This window comes from Myxocyprinus asiaticus, chromosome 37, assembly GCF_019703515.2.
Source record: "Myxocyprinus asiaticus isolate MX2 ecotype Aquarium Trade chromosome 37, UBuf_Myxa_2, whole genome shotgun sequence".
Classification (NCBI taxonomy): domain Eukaryota; kingdom Metazoa; phylum Chordata; class Actinopteri; order Cypriniformes; family Catostomidae; genus Myxocyprinus; species Myxocyprinus asiaticus.
In genome coordinates, this window is record NC_059380.1 from 9,844,778 (window position 1) to 9,860,381 (window position 15,604).

Consider the following 15,604-nt stretch of genomic DNA (forward strand, 5'->3'; position numbering starts at 1 on the left):
TCTGGCATCATTGAAGACTCATCTGTGGGAGAATGGAGGGGTGTGTTGCATAAATTGTCTCCCTTCACTCACCCTTTCATTCTCTCCCTTTCTTTCACTGTCTCGCCTCTCCATCTCTTTTTTCGCACTTGGAGGCGACACAACCTCTGTCTCGTAGCGATGCTAACATGACGAGAATTTAACAGATGTTCATGTGACAAACCAGCTTCCACACAAACACACACACACACACACACACACACACACACACACACACACACACACACACACACACACACACCAACACTTACCTGCAGGATGAAGATATTGCTATAAACCCTACAAAAATCTTAATCATCTTACTTTTGCTGAAAGACTATACAAGCCAGCAAAAAATTGTGACATTAGGTATGCCCCATTTCTCATACTTCTGCGCTCTTCTACACCATTCAGAATATGGGCGTTTCCTCAAATTCGGGCCATTTCATGTCTAAGCGGTTGATTTTTATCAAACGGATCAGATTTAAATGTTTTTCTTTCTGTTAACCCTTTCAGGTACTGTGGTTACTGTGCAAAACCACCTCTTCATTTATAGTTTTGCATTAGAGTTTAAAGTAGGAATCTTTCTATTTTGTGAAAATGTTTGATGTTGTTTAGTGTAAGAAAAAGAAAGTAGCACACAAAGTGATATAATAGCTGTTGTTTCTCTGCAAAAGTTGGGTCCTCATGGTTGATGCTGGTGTTCCTCAAATTCTGCCTACCACTTCAGTCTGGGAAAATTAATGAAAAAACAAACAAAAAAAAAAAAAAAAAAAACAAACATATATATATATATATATATATATATATATATATATATATATATATATATTTACAATTATACAATACATCAATATTATTAGGTCAAATGTGGTGATTTTGCACAGTAACCACTATCCATTTATGCCAAATAGATTGTCACATGGACAAAACATGGTGGTTACAACTGCGAATGGAGTAGACGTGTTCGCCTCCAGTTCCTGCCAAAGATCGTTTCTTATATTTACAAAAACACGCTATCTGACGAGTTGGATCGACTTTATACCAGACAGTACAGTGCTTTAGTAACAGAGCAAAGAATGGCATCTAAATCAGCCAAACAAACGAAGAAAGACACCATTACCAAAGACGAGACGCCCGCGGCTCATAGCGAAGTCAACATGCCTGCTCTGGTTAGCCTGCTCGAGGAGCACAAAGTCGCCCTCTCTACCGAACTTAAAGCTGCCATGACATCAATCGAGGCAAAACTGGATCATGTCCAAACTATGGTATCGGATCACGGAATACGTCTGACATCACTGGAATCCAATGCTGATCTATTGAGCGAGCGAATTCACACATTGGAGGCTACATGTGCAGAGTTAGCCGAAAGCAACATAAAGCTTAAGGTGAAGACAGCTGACCTCGAAGGCCGCAGGCGCTGCAACAACATCAGGATTGTCGGCTTACCTGAATCTATCGAGGGTGCTCGTCCCACTGAGTTTTTTTCCAGAATGTTGCTTGAGATCTTAGGCAATAAGGTCCTGGCCTCTCCCCCTTTTTATTTATATAATAATATATATCAGTTCCATGCAACATACTTGTGAGAAGGTCTATTCTAAATTCTAATTTGTGAGTTATAAACGCATGACATGTATGCCATCTGGTTGGTCGTTTTAGGACCTGGCAACTGGCACTCTTTATGGTTGTCTGTGTATTTAAGTTTAAGGGTTTATTATTTTGTTCTAAGGGATTGAGGACTGAATAAGGTAAGGTAAAACTACAAGTGTTTTTTGCTGATTGTAATGCTTAAAAAGGTTTGGAAGAAGTTGGGGGGCGGGTTGGGAATGGTCACTGGGGTATGTTTTGCTGACTTTGTACTTTTTATGTATGATTTTTTTTTTTTTACTTCTTTTTTTGTGATATTATTATTATTCATTTCTGTATCTCTGGTTTGACGTTAAAGATGGACAATAGGTGCTGGTTGGTGCACTTTGGGAGAATGGGCCAAGAACTCTCTTGTTACACACACAGTTTTTTTAACTATTCTAATGGGTAAAGAACTTAGATTTGTGAGTTGGAACGTCAAGGGTTTGAACCATCCAGTGAAGAGAAACAAGGTTCTCTCTCACCTTAAACAGCTCAAGGCAGGGGTGGCTTTCCTGCAAGAAACACATTTAGAGTGTGCGGACCATTCACGCCTCCAACAAGAGTGGGCAGGGCAGTTTTTTCATTCATCCTTTCAGGCGAAGGCAAGAGGTGTGGCCACCTTGATTGATAGAAGTATACCTTTTGTATCTTCGAACATCATTTCAGATAAGAATGGACGGTATAATTGTATTAGGCAAGCTATGTAACACCAGTGTTGCTTTGACCAATTTTTATGCTCCAAATATAGATGATGTTAGCTTTTTTAAACTCATTTAATTTCATTGTCTTATCTTCCAGATCTGAACTCTTACTCTCTTATACATGGGGGGACTTCAACTGCTGCCTGGACCCATTGATGGATCGTTCTTCTTCTAAACCTTGTACTGCTAGCAAATCATCTGCCTATCTAAAAAAAATTTTCTCTGAATATGGTATAATAGATGTGTGGTGTTTTTTTTTAATCCTACAAACAGAGAATATTCATGCTTCTCAGGTGTACATCACACTTACTCACGTATCGATTACTTCTTCCTTGACAACACTTTGATCTCTAGGGTTCAGTCTTGTGCATACCAAAGCATTGTTATATCTGATCATGCTCCTTTAACTCTTGACATGGCATTTCCAGATTTATCTTGCTTTAGGAGAAATCAACTCTTCCCTCTTAGGAGATGAGTACTTTTTTATTTTCTATCTGAACAAATTTCCCTTTTTTTAAGCATAAATAAATCAGAAATTGTTTCAAACTCGACAGTGTGGGAGGCTCTTAAGGCACACTTAAGAGGCCAAGTTATATCTTATACCGCCAATAAAAGACAACAATCTAAAGAAAAACTAATTTTCCTTGCAAATGAAATATCTCAATTGGATAAATGATTTGCTAGGTCCCCTACACCAGACCTGTACAAAGAGCGCCTTAAACTTAAAACAGATGATTTATGATAATATGATTTACTTTCGACCAGTGAAACAGAGTATCTCTTGAGAAGAGCTAGAAGTTATTTCTATGAATTTAGCGAAAAGGCATGGAAGTTATTGGCCAGTCAGCTATGTGGGATCAGAGCAAAACAAACTATCAGTGGGCTTTGTCTAGATAATGGGGAGATCACAACTAACCATGGCATGATTAAAGATATGTTTAGAGAGTTTTATTCTACATTGTATGCATCAGACCTCACTCAGGACTCACTCAGGACGCCATGGGAAAATTCTTTGGGAGCTTAAGTACACCTACATTATCTTTACAATTTAGAGCTCGTTTGGAAGAGCCAATATCTCAGGAGGAGGTTGTAGCTGCCATCTCTTTGTTACAGTCAGAGAAGTCACCAGGACCTGATGGTTTTCCATCAGAGTTCTATAAAAAAAGTTTCTGCACAGCTCGCTCCTCATCTGACCTCTGTCTTTTCTGAATCTCTTGAGAGAGAAGCTCTTCCCCCAATGTTGAACCAGGCTTGTATTTCCTTATTACTTAAAAAAAGATAAAGATCCACTAGACTGTGCCTCGTATAGGCCTATATCTTTGCTCAATTGTGACGTTAAAATTTTGACCAAGGTATTAGCTTTAAGGCTTGAAGATGTCCTCCCCACTGTTGTCTCCCCTGTTCAAACTGGATTTATCAAAAATTGTCATTCTTTTTTCAATATCAGTCATTTGTTTAATATTATTTACTCCCAACATCAGGCTATTCCAGAATGTGTTGTTTCTTTAGATGCCGAAAAGGCATTTGACAGGGTGGAGTGGGAGTATCTATTTTTAGCACTTGAGAAATTCGGATTTGGCCCAACTTTCATATCTTGGATTAAATTATTGTATAATGCTCCCTCTGCTGTAGTCTTGACCAATAATCAGTATTCAAAACCATTTAATTTACATTGAGGGACTAGACAGGGCTGCCCTCTGAGTCCTTTATTATTCGCTCTAGCCATTGAGCCACTGGCAATTGCTTTACGTGACTGCCATCAGATTACTGGGGTTCATCGTGGGGGTATCGAACATAAAGTGGCTCTGTATGCAAATGACCTGTTACTTTTCGTTTCTAATCCTCAGGGTACTCTGCCTACAGCTCTTTCCCTACTCGAATATTTTGGTCAGTTTTATGGATACAGGCTTAATTAGCACAAGAGTGAACTCTTTCCAATTAACAGCACTGCTTTGCAATTACAATGTTTAAATATACCATTAAGATCAGTGAAATATAAATTTATATATCTTGGGATTTGCGTCACACGCCACTACTAACACCTTTTCAAAAACAACCTAATCAAACTCTTTGAACAGACTAAAAAAGATCTTGCTAAGTGGTCCCCCCTAAAAATGTCACTAATTGGACATATTAAAATGACAGTGCTTCCTAAATTTCTTTACTTTTTTCAGTGCCTACCACTGTTTATTCCTCTGTCATTCTTTAAATCTCTGGATGCTACCATTTCTTCATATATTTGGAATGGTAAGCATCCCCGCCTACGCAAAGTATTTCTTCAGAGATCTAAAAGCAATGGTGGCATGGCCCTTCCTAACTTTAAATTTGACTACTGGGCAGCCAATATACGAAGCATGTTATATAGGTGGCATTATCACCGGCTTTCTGATGGTCCATCCTGGGTTGGTGCAGAGGCATGTGTTCATAAGCAAATCTCTCTTTCAGCGCTGCTTGGTGCTGCGTTGCCACGGATATCCTACACAAATATCCATTTCCCAGTTGTGAAACATTCATTGAGGATATGGGTTCAGTTTAGGAAAACTTTCGCCCTCTGAAACTTCTCTCTCCTAAGCCCCATTGGCTGTAATTACCTATTTCCGCCATCAGTGCAGGATGGAACGTTTCAGAGTTGGTATGACAAAGGGCTAAAATGCTTTAAAGACTTATTTATTGATGATACATTTGCTTCTTTTGGTCAATTATCGCAAGATTTGGCCTTCCCAAATCAGATTTCTTTAGAATCCTGCAAGTCAGACATTATGTTAGGCCACTTGTTCCAGAGTTCCCATTGTTACCCCTTAAGAATCCTTTAGACAACTTCCTTTCTCATAATGTATTGGCCAGAGGTTCAATTTCTGCCATTCATAATCTGATAGCAGACCTGGCTTCCTCTTCCTTGTCTAAGCTTAAGAGTGTCTGGGAGGAAGATCTTGGTTGCTCACTTTCAGAAGATACATGGAGTTCGGTTCTCAAGCACGCCCACTCCTCATCAATATGTGCTAGGCACTCACTTATTCAATTTAAAGTAGTACATAGAGCCCATATGTCAAAAGTTAAATTATCCCAAATCTACCCTTGAACTAATCCCCTATGTAACCGATGTGAAAGTGAAGATGGTACATTAATTAATATGTTCTGGACATGCCCTAAACTGGAGTGCTACTGGCGACTGGTATTTAAGACCCTCTTAGGGATCCTTCAGTGCAAGCTAGATCCGGACCCTGTGGTGGCGCTATTTGGGGTTGTCCCAGAGGTATCATGGCTATCGATATCAAAGCGTGGGGTCCTTGCTTTTACCTCCTTGTTATCACGTGGGGCAGTACTGCTAAAGTGGAAGGAGACAGCCCCGCCCACTTACACACAGTGATATAATGTCTTGCCTTCACCTTGAAAAGATTAGATATTCTTTACGTGGCTTGAAAAAAAAAGTTTTGGACTATTTTCATGGATTTAATAATGTCTACTCACTGATCGAGCTTTTCATTATCATTCTAATTAGACGTCAAACTAGTGATTTATATTTAATTTTATTTAAATTATTTTTTCATTTAAATTTATTATTATTATTATTGTTTATTTTACTTAATTGATTTTATATATGTAGATGTGTATGTACAGGTATATGGATGTGTGTGTATATGTTTTTTATGTATGTATATGTGTTTATATATGTATGTAGGCGTATGTATGTATATACATATGTATGTGGGTATTTGAGTATGGATCTGCACATGTCTATGTATATATGCTGAGATATAAGGTCAGCACTAATGGGGTTTCTTTGGAATTGTTGTTGGTGATGGGTGGGAAAATGCTGATTGAAATTTTGTAGCAAAATAAATAAAAAACTTTGAATAAAAAATTCAAATACAGAAAACACAACATCACATGGAAAAATGGTTCTGCTTTCTATTTTTAGAGAGAAAAAGAGAGAGAGTGCAGTGAGGAAGATGATGAGGAAAAGCTGAATAGTGATGGAATGCAGGGAGATGGAGGCTGAGAGTGATACTGAGAGTAGTGATGGAGATCAAGGAAGTGATACTGTGAATAGGGATGGAGACCTGAATAATACTGAAGATCAGGAGAGTGAACATAGAGCTGGATTTGAAGGGTTGACCATGCAGTGACCATTCTTATCCCTGAATGGCAATCATCATACGCATGGGTGTTAAAAAATCACAGTTGTATCGAGACTACTGTTCCTCCCATGCAGAGATGCGAGACACATACATATCTTCTCTTGTGTCATCTCTAGCCCTTTATTGCGCGGTGGTTACTTGCTGAAACCACCTAAAAAATTACTTTTGACCCAAGCCATAAAAAATCTGATCCCACATTGGTTTTGTTTTGATGTTCATTATATATATATATATATATATATATATATATATGTTTAAAAGAATTTCTGTGTCTGAACCTGATAGAGAGTCTCATTAAAACTGAATTGGAAACTGTTTACCAGGTCTTTATCAATTATTTTGGTACTAGTCAAATGCCTTTTATGTACAGATTATTTTGTTCTGGTTTTGTCCCAGATGCAGAGTTTCAATATTAAATTATGAAAATCCATTATAGAAATACTTATCATTGCATGTTTATCTTATTATTGCATGTGATAATCTAAACAAATAGTGAAATAAACATACACTATTTCAATATTTATTTTGAGAATTGATATAAAAAAATAAGACTGTCCAACAGTTCTGGCGTCATTATCACCACTCCATACAATTTTGCCACTAACATCTTTTTCCAAAGTATAGCCTACTTGTTGACCAATTCAACAAAGTGTCAGTTAAGAGCATGCTTGTAATTAAATATGGGTTAAGTGATATTTGAGAAAACAAATAAAAAATAAAGATAAATATCACTTTTAAGAAGAGTATTTATATGGGACATCATCAAATGGTAATTTTGCCAAATTACCCAAAAATTATGAAAATAAAATTTAAATGTTTGGATTTAAGATATGTAAAATGTTAGCAATGAAATTAGCCTTACCAATAAAAAAATAAAAAGCAAATAAAAAACAATATGTAATTTCCATCTCTGTCATTTCCACCACGGAATTCTATTCAACACAAAACAGAATTTGAGATCTTGTGGAAATGACGTTGTGGTGGGAAATTTCACGACTTTCAGAAAAAATGACAAAAATGACATTAACCTCTTGTGATAAATGTGCATTCAGTGTTGGGCATTGTTAAGAGAAATAAATAAATAAATAAATATTGAGTGTAAAATTAATTTTTACGAGACTAAAAGTGCTCAAAGTGACCGAAGTAAAAACAAAAACAAAAAACACCCATATGTAGTGCGAGTAGTGCGTTCGCACTGAAGAAAAATCAACCTAGTGTACTACGAGTACCCGGATAATATACTTCTTTGGCAGGTGTAGCAACTACCGAAACTTCTGTGCAGGAGACAGCACCTTACGAATGTGAGTTGAATGCTTTACCATCACCCCACATGAAAATATTTTTTGTGTCATTTGAGACAACTGGACTCAGGTTGGCTAACATGCTAAAGCTAGCAGAAACACATAAATTTGAAATGCCGTTTGAAACGTTATTTTCTTTCAACTGAAAAATGGCGAATGCTTCCATGGAACATTAAAGTTCCATTTGAAGCCATACTGTACTTCAAAGATTCATACATTAGTTGGCCGAATAAATTGTAGTATAGTTTAAGTATGCCGTGTATAGTACATCATGCGATACACAACTATAGCGTGGAAAGTAGCTGGAGCATCTTTGCATTTGAAAAATAACCCATAGTAATTGTTTGCAGCTGTACAGTCAGCCCCCGGTGTTTGTATTTTTAGAAGGCAGAGCCATGACAGTGTTTTGCCCTTCCCCACTGAAGCTTCTTGTCTCAGAGCTCAATGTGAAGTGGCTGTTGACACTGGACCGTGGGCCTGGGCACGCACTGCTGTCACCTCTGAAATGCATTGGAATAGGCTCTTTTAAAGCAATTATAAATGGACGTCAGTGGTCAAGAATGTTATTCTATTCTAAAGGTAGGGAAACTTGTCAAGTAGCTGTGTCAGTGATTACAGTTTACAAGCTAACTGAACACAAATGTTTAGACCTATAACTGGAGACTTATTTTCTTCAGCTGGGCATCTAAATCTAATGCCAAAAGAGTAGTTGATAGCCATAGTTTGTGTATAAATGTATTTTATTTTATTTTATTTTTTTACTTTTCCAGCTTTTCCATTTCTAGCGAGAAAGTAGTATTGTAGTTATTAAAGAAATGCTTAGTTATCAAAACTATCTTAATTTTGTTCTAGACGAATAGAGCTTTGTGGTTCGGTTGGCTTGAATGAATGCTTGTATCTAGGTACCTTTGTATGCAGACGCTGTCTGTTAAGTCATTGACTGATAGGACAGCTACCTTAGGATTCAGACGCAGCCAGAGACATTGACAATAACTCCACTATGAGCTGAGCTCAAATAAATTGCCTCTCATTTAGACTGCCTTTGGATCTAAATGAGATGAGAGGCATGATAAGGGTTTAGAGCTTAGCACAATAGCTGCGTGCATTATGGCATCAAGACATCTGAGGTTTCGAAGTGGATTTGATTTCAATGAATTTTGGAACTGGCAAAAGATCTTAACAAAATCGGAAAACATATGGTTATGAAAATACAGCACATACAAATATAGCTGAAATCCTAAAATAAAAATAAAATATCTGACCAAACAATGAATTTAAATGTGAAGTTAGGGCTTAATTTTATTTTAATCAAAATAAAATTGAAATCGTGATATAACCCAGTGCAATTATTTTTATGTTTGGCCACTGTAGTTACTATACAAATCTAAAATAAGCCCTTATCAGAAATGAAAGGAAGGTGAGAGCATTTTACTGCATTAAAAGGCTGTTGTCAACTCAACTACAATAAACAGAAACTTCAGTTCCTTCAGTTTTCCACCAAAATTAAGGCTTGATTGTTTAACCAGACAGCATAGCAATGACACAAGCAAGTTAAGAAATTATTAAAGAAATAAATTACAATTGAAAAATAAATAAATAATAATAATAATAATAATAATAATAATAATAATAATTACTATTATTATTATTATTATTATACAATAATAATATACTTATAATTTAATATATATTTATAATAAAATATTCAAGTTTATTGGGTTTCAAAAAATAATGATGAAAATCATCACAAATTGGACAAACAATTTACACAGCAGACAGATGCAATGTGATATTTTAGTTTTATTTATTTATTTATTTATTTATTTATTTAAGAGGACTCAAGCGTGAACCCTTTCTAAAACAGTATTTCCAGTTGGCAGTAGATCATGGGCAAAACATGGTTTAATGTTGGTTAAAAGGAATCACAAGTTTTTTTGTTTGTTTGTTTGTTTGTTTTTTATGTTTATCATATTGGAGTTTACTGTAAATTGCAATCACAATAAAAAAAAGAAAAAAAAAGAAAAAAAAAGAAAAGAAAATGTCCAAATCATTCAGCCCTTGGTGAAGTGAGTCATTTCTGTGTCTCAATAGGATCACCATACGGAATTGCAAAAATAATGACAGGTAAACAGTCCTGAACACACTCCCCCTGTCTTTCATTGGTGGGCCAAAAAAGCAGTCTGCCCCAAACTCAAGTCACTGGTTGAGCCAAAGTTACTATATTGGGCACTTTTGGGGGAATTAATCTACAAATATACTTATAGTTGTCTATTCATGTTAAGCTTGGATAGGAGAGAGTATTTCAGCATTAAAAAATGACACACATCACTTTTAATAACCCAGATTTTGTAAACAGTCCTAGAAACAGGAGGAACCCAATGGGTGATAGTAGTTTTTAGAGGTGAAATAACCACGACATGTCCATAAATGTACTGTTATTAAGATAAATATTTAGTTGGCTAAAGTTTGCCTTGTAAAAAGGACATCTAGAGTACTTAACATCTAATATAAACGATGAGCAACTGTTACGATAATAATGTTTATAGTGATGCACTGTCAGAGACCTTTAGAACTCCCTCATGCAAGAAATAAGAGTATATTTGCATTCAGTAATCATGCCCATACACAAAACTGAGGGCTAATCAACACTGCGATAAACAAACTATGCAATTATCTTTCCAGTCTAGTTGTCAGGACAAGTCATGTGTTTAATTTCTTGGTACGACTTATTAAGAATTTATTCATTGATATCTGTTTGCATTTTTATGAGCTGTCAGGACACTTTCCAGCACAAATTGGAATGTTTGATTCAATGACATCAGCATCCCCCTGTCCAAAATTCAATATCTGGACTGAATGAGGGCTTTCATCAAAGGAAATGTTTACCTTTGGGGAAAGAAAATAAATGGGCCAGATTAATTGCTTTAAAGGGTTGGTTCACTCAAAAATTAAAATAATTTACTCGCCCTCATGTGGTTCCAAACTTGTATGGCTTTCTTCCTTGACACACAAAAAGAGATGTTAGGCAGTCCCTATTTACTTTAATTTATGGAAAGTTAGATAATAATGAAAATGCTGTATAAGAAAATGTGTGCGTTTGCTTAAATAAATTTTCTGAGTTCAATACAAGTTAAGCTCATTCTAGACCATTTAGGGCATGATGTTTAGCACCACAAAAATGTATTTCGACTTGTCCATCCTTTTCATTTAAAAAAATCTTGGTTACATAAGGCACTCACAATGGAAGTGAATGGGGAAAATTATAAGCTTCATATTTCTGCCTTTAAACCCTGCAAAACATTGGCCCCATTCACTTCCATTGTAAGTGCCTCACTGTATTCTTGATTTTTTTTATTTTATTGTTTTTGCTTTTTATAAGAAAGTGAGGGAAAGTCGAAGCCATTTTTTGTGGTAAGTAACATTATGCCACAAATGCTGTCAATTGAGCTTAATTTGTATTGAACCCAGAATATTCCTTTAATTCAGTAAATTTAGTCTCAGTAGTGATTTCAAACAGAACCAAATAGGAATACTTCCAAAATATATATAAGAGCGCTCCCGCATTTCTGTATTTACCACACACAATCTGTCCTAATTGTACACACACGCTCTCTCTCGAAGCTGCATAATGCATCGAACACCTGCCAACACTCTCACGTGTGTTGGTCCAATCTTCCATCACGACACCCACACACGCATGCTCCCTCCCCACACATGAAGAGGCAGAGAGGGATTATCACCGTGAGCTGAGACCCCTCCGAGGAGAGTGTGGAGGAGGACAATAACAATAGGCTCGCTGTGGCAACTGGGAGATAGAAGCAGAGAGCGTAAGCTAGCTTCTGTAAATTCAACTGCGACAGCGGAACAGCCGAGCAACGTGGAGGCAGGCTAGATGTGGGGTGGGGTGGGCAGACTCGGCACATTCAGCACACTCACACACACACATACACATACACACACACACACACACACACACACACACACACACACACACACACACGCACGCACGCACGCACACATGCACACACACACACACACACACACACACACGTTGGTGTGGCTATCCTTATGAGGACTCTCCATAGACATAATGACGAACTACAGATTCTATCCCCTAACCCTACCCTTAAACCTAACCCTCACAAAAAAACTTTCTGCATTTTTACATTTTCAAATAAACATAGTTTAGTATGTTTTTTAAGTGATTTGAATTATGGGGACACTAGAAATGTCCTCATAAACTACATTTATAACATAATACCCTTGTAATTACCAGTTTGTAACCTAAAAAAAAGTCCTCATAAACCACCCAAACCCACACACACACAAACAGATTGTTCACTTGCGCACTGTGTTATCCTTATTTTCACAAAGCTCAGGCTGTGGAATTTCAATGCGACATGAAGCATTATCTGTCTCCCTCTCTCTCTCTCCTCGGCCGAGCTAATGTGTGAGTCAGTGCTACTCTATTCCTATGTGCTCTGCATGCTGACCATAACTGGCACGCTGTGTGGAAAAGTCTCAACCTGTCACGGCACAACTTGAGGTCAAGTCTTAAACTGCAGACACTTCAGTGAAAAAGATTTTGTGATGCAAAACCAAACAGCATTTGGATTGATCCTTTAATGTGATAGAAACTATGTGATTAGATTTCTGACAGGTTGCTAGGTAACATTGTTATGTTGTTTCTTCTCTATTTGAATAATTTTCTGTCCTTTTTCAGCATAAATACTCGCAGGACTGCTTCTGCAATGTGCACGCTAATGCAATGCTCAAGTGTTTAAATCTAGAGAGGAAATGATAAACTTCCTTACCGTGACAAGATAGGTCATTTCAGCATACATCTCAGTCTCTTCTTCATCATGTTCTCTTTTTGTCTTAACACGCTTCTTGGTTTCCTTTCTAATGTTAGTCAATCAACCTGTATCCTCTGTCAGGCTGATATATTAGCACGCCTCCCAAGAATTTATGCAGATCCTTTGTAAGCAACTGCCTTAAAACTCAGCTCTATTTCTGACACTGTGTAGGTGATCTACAGAGGATGGATCTGTATGCATGCTCCTCTCTCTTTCTCTCTCTCTCTCTCTCTCTTTCTATCTCTCTCTCTCTCTGTCCCTCTCTCTCTCTCTCTCTCTCTCTCTCTCTCTCTCTCTCTCTCTCTCTCTCTCTCTCTCTCTCTCTCTCTCTCTCTCTCTCTCTCTCTCTCTCTGTGTGGCTGTTTCTGTCAGTGGCTTGTGTACTTGAGCAAGAGAGACGAAGTGGAGGCAGATTCAGATTTCTCTCTCTCTTTCTCTCAGACTCTCTCTACCCTTACTGTGTAACCCCACCTCCGCTTTTTATAATTCTCCCTTTCTTGCCCCCAACCCCTTTGCAGTCTGCTCTATTTTTCCTCTTCTTCATCTTTCTCACAGTCAGAAAGGCATGTGAAACCTGTTATTTCCTCGTCACTTGCCCCTTTGCCATGTACGTAACGGGGCTGCAATAGTTACTTGCTTCCACAGAATTGCAGCTAAGATGGTCTCCCATCTTCCAGCAGCTAATAGCAGCTTTTGCATACGAAATGCATGACACAGATTTAGATTCTGTTTAGATAATGGTATGCTTTCACAAGCCTTGTAGACATGTCCCATATAGGGTAGGAATCGTGATGAATTGAATGATTCCAGTTCTGATTCCGATTCTTCTTAATGGTTCGATTGCTTAATGGTTCCATTATTCTTACTTTTGAGGAAGAATTATTTGTAAAAAAGAAAAGCAATTTTATTTTTTTATTTTAGTGATATTTCAAAGAGTTTTTAGAGGCATAAATGCAATTCAAGTATTGGTTCTACTGTAACCATATTGTAAATAAAATTTCTAAACTAACAAAAATGTGGTAACATTTCATTCAATTATTTTTTTTCTCATGAGTCTTAAACATTTCATAACTCAGTAAAAGTTCTTTGTTCAAAGAATCATTCATTCGGAAATATACCGGTCGCGCTGTGTTTTGAGCTGTGGATTTAAAATAACCAGCTTATAAGAGTCATTCGTTCGGGAATTGGAACACACTGATCACGCTGTATGTTTTGCACTGTAGATTCAAAAGAACCGACTTATAATATTCATTAGTTCGGGAACCGCACAACACTTATCATGCTCTAGATTCTAAAGAACAGGCTCATGAGAGTCATTCCATCTGGAATCGCACTACACTCATCAGGCTGTGTGTTTTGAGCTGCAGATTTAAAAGAACCGGATCATAAGATTAATTTGTTTAGGAATCGCACTACACTGGTTGCGCTCTCTCTCTCTCTCTCTCTCTCTCTCTCTCTCTCTCTCTCTCTCTCTCTCTCTCTCTCTCTCTCTCTCTCTCTCTCTCTCTCTATATATATATATATATATATATATATATATATATAAAACACCTCAGTAGTCATTTGTTTGTGAATCATACTACGCTGGTCGCACTGTAGAGTTAAAAGCACGACTCTTAAGTGTCATTCATTCAGAAATCAGACTACACAGGTTGCACTGTATGTTTTGCCCTGTAGTAAAAAAATAAATAAAATGACTATGAGATTCATTTATTCAGGAACCGCACTACACTGGTCACCCTGTCATAAGAGTCATTCTTTCACCAATTGAACTACACTGGTTACCTTATGTGTTTTGCACTGTATAGTCAAAAGAACCAGCTCATAAGATTCATTTGTTCGGGATTTGGACTGCATTGGTCACGCTATTGACCTGTTTCACTGATGTCACTTTTCCCCGCAACCTCCATATTTGTGACCATCAGCGGGAGGAAACAATGGCGATGAATGGAAAAACACCCAAAAAATGATATCAAGAAAAACTTCAACAATTGCTTGTGATCCATGCCAAGTACTAGGAAAAGTTCATACAGGTATGAACAACAGCACAAATATTGCCTAATTTAACTTTCTTGGACATTTTGTCCACAATTCATCTATGTACGCCGGTGAGTCTGATGTGTGACCGGTGAGTACACACGCCTACTGGAACATCACTGTAAACATCTCCCATTCAGAAGTTATAAGAATTTCCCATAAGAAGTTTTTTGTGTTGTTTTCTGGTCTGATTTAGTCACAGTATTAAAAAATGTCTGTGATGATCCCATCTGTATGAATGTAGGGGCTTCTTTTAACTCCTGAAGAAGGTTTATGTTGCATCTCACAGCGCAGCACAATGATGGTATATGGAATATTGGTCACAAACATGGCAGCACAGTCGTACAGTGACGTCACATGAAACAAGTCAATAAGCTCATAAAATTAGTTAGTTCCTGAATCAAACTACACTGCTCACCTTGTGTGTTTTGCATTGTAGATTCAAAAGAATTGGCTCATAAGATTCATTCATTCAGGAATCAAACTATACACTGGTCATGCTGTTGATTCTAAAGAACAGGCTCATAAGAGTCATTTGTTCAGGAATCGAACTACACCGGTGTCCTTGTGTGTTTTGCATTGTACTGGTAGATTCAAAAGAACCAGCTCATAAGATTAATTCGTTCGGCATCTAGACTACACTGGTTTCACTGTAGATTCTGTAAAACCAGCTGATCAGAGTCATTAGTTTGGGATTCGGACTATATCAGCCTTTTCATGCTGTAGATTTTGTGAAGTGCCAGCACTGCCATTGAATAGCGCAGCAGGAAGTACTGTCCAAGTATTTTAGTAAGGTGTTCTGTCTGCATCAGCAGAAGAATGCACTTTTAAGAACCATTAACAGACACGAAAGTCATGAAAATCATACAGTTTCTGTATTTAAAAAAAAAAAAAATTAAACCCATTCCGAATACGAACCTGTT

General features: G+C 37.3%; 1 protein-coding gene across 3 annotated transcripts in view; it reads right to left on the reverse strand.

Moving 5' to 3' along the window:
* The window catches only part of LOC127428275 (leucine-rich repeat neuronal protein 2-like), a 71,733-nt gene extending 58,829 nt beyond the window's left edge, over positions 1 to 12,904 (reverse strand). For all 3 annotated transcript variants that reach the window (XM_051676513.1, XM_051676514.1, XM_051676515.1), the window contains exon 1: positions 12,603 to 12,904. The gene's annotated coding sequence lies outside the window, so the exon portion shown is untranslated. The remainder of the gene's footprint in view (positions 1 to 12,602) is intronic.
* Between the last annotated feature and the right edge of the window lie 2,700 nt (positions 12,905 to 15,604).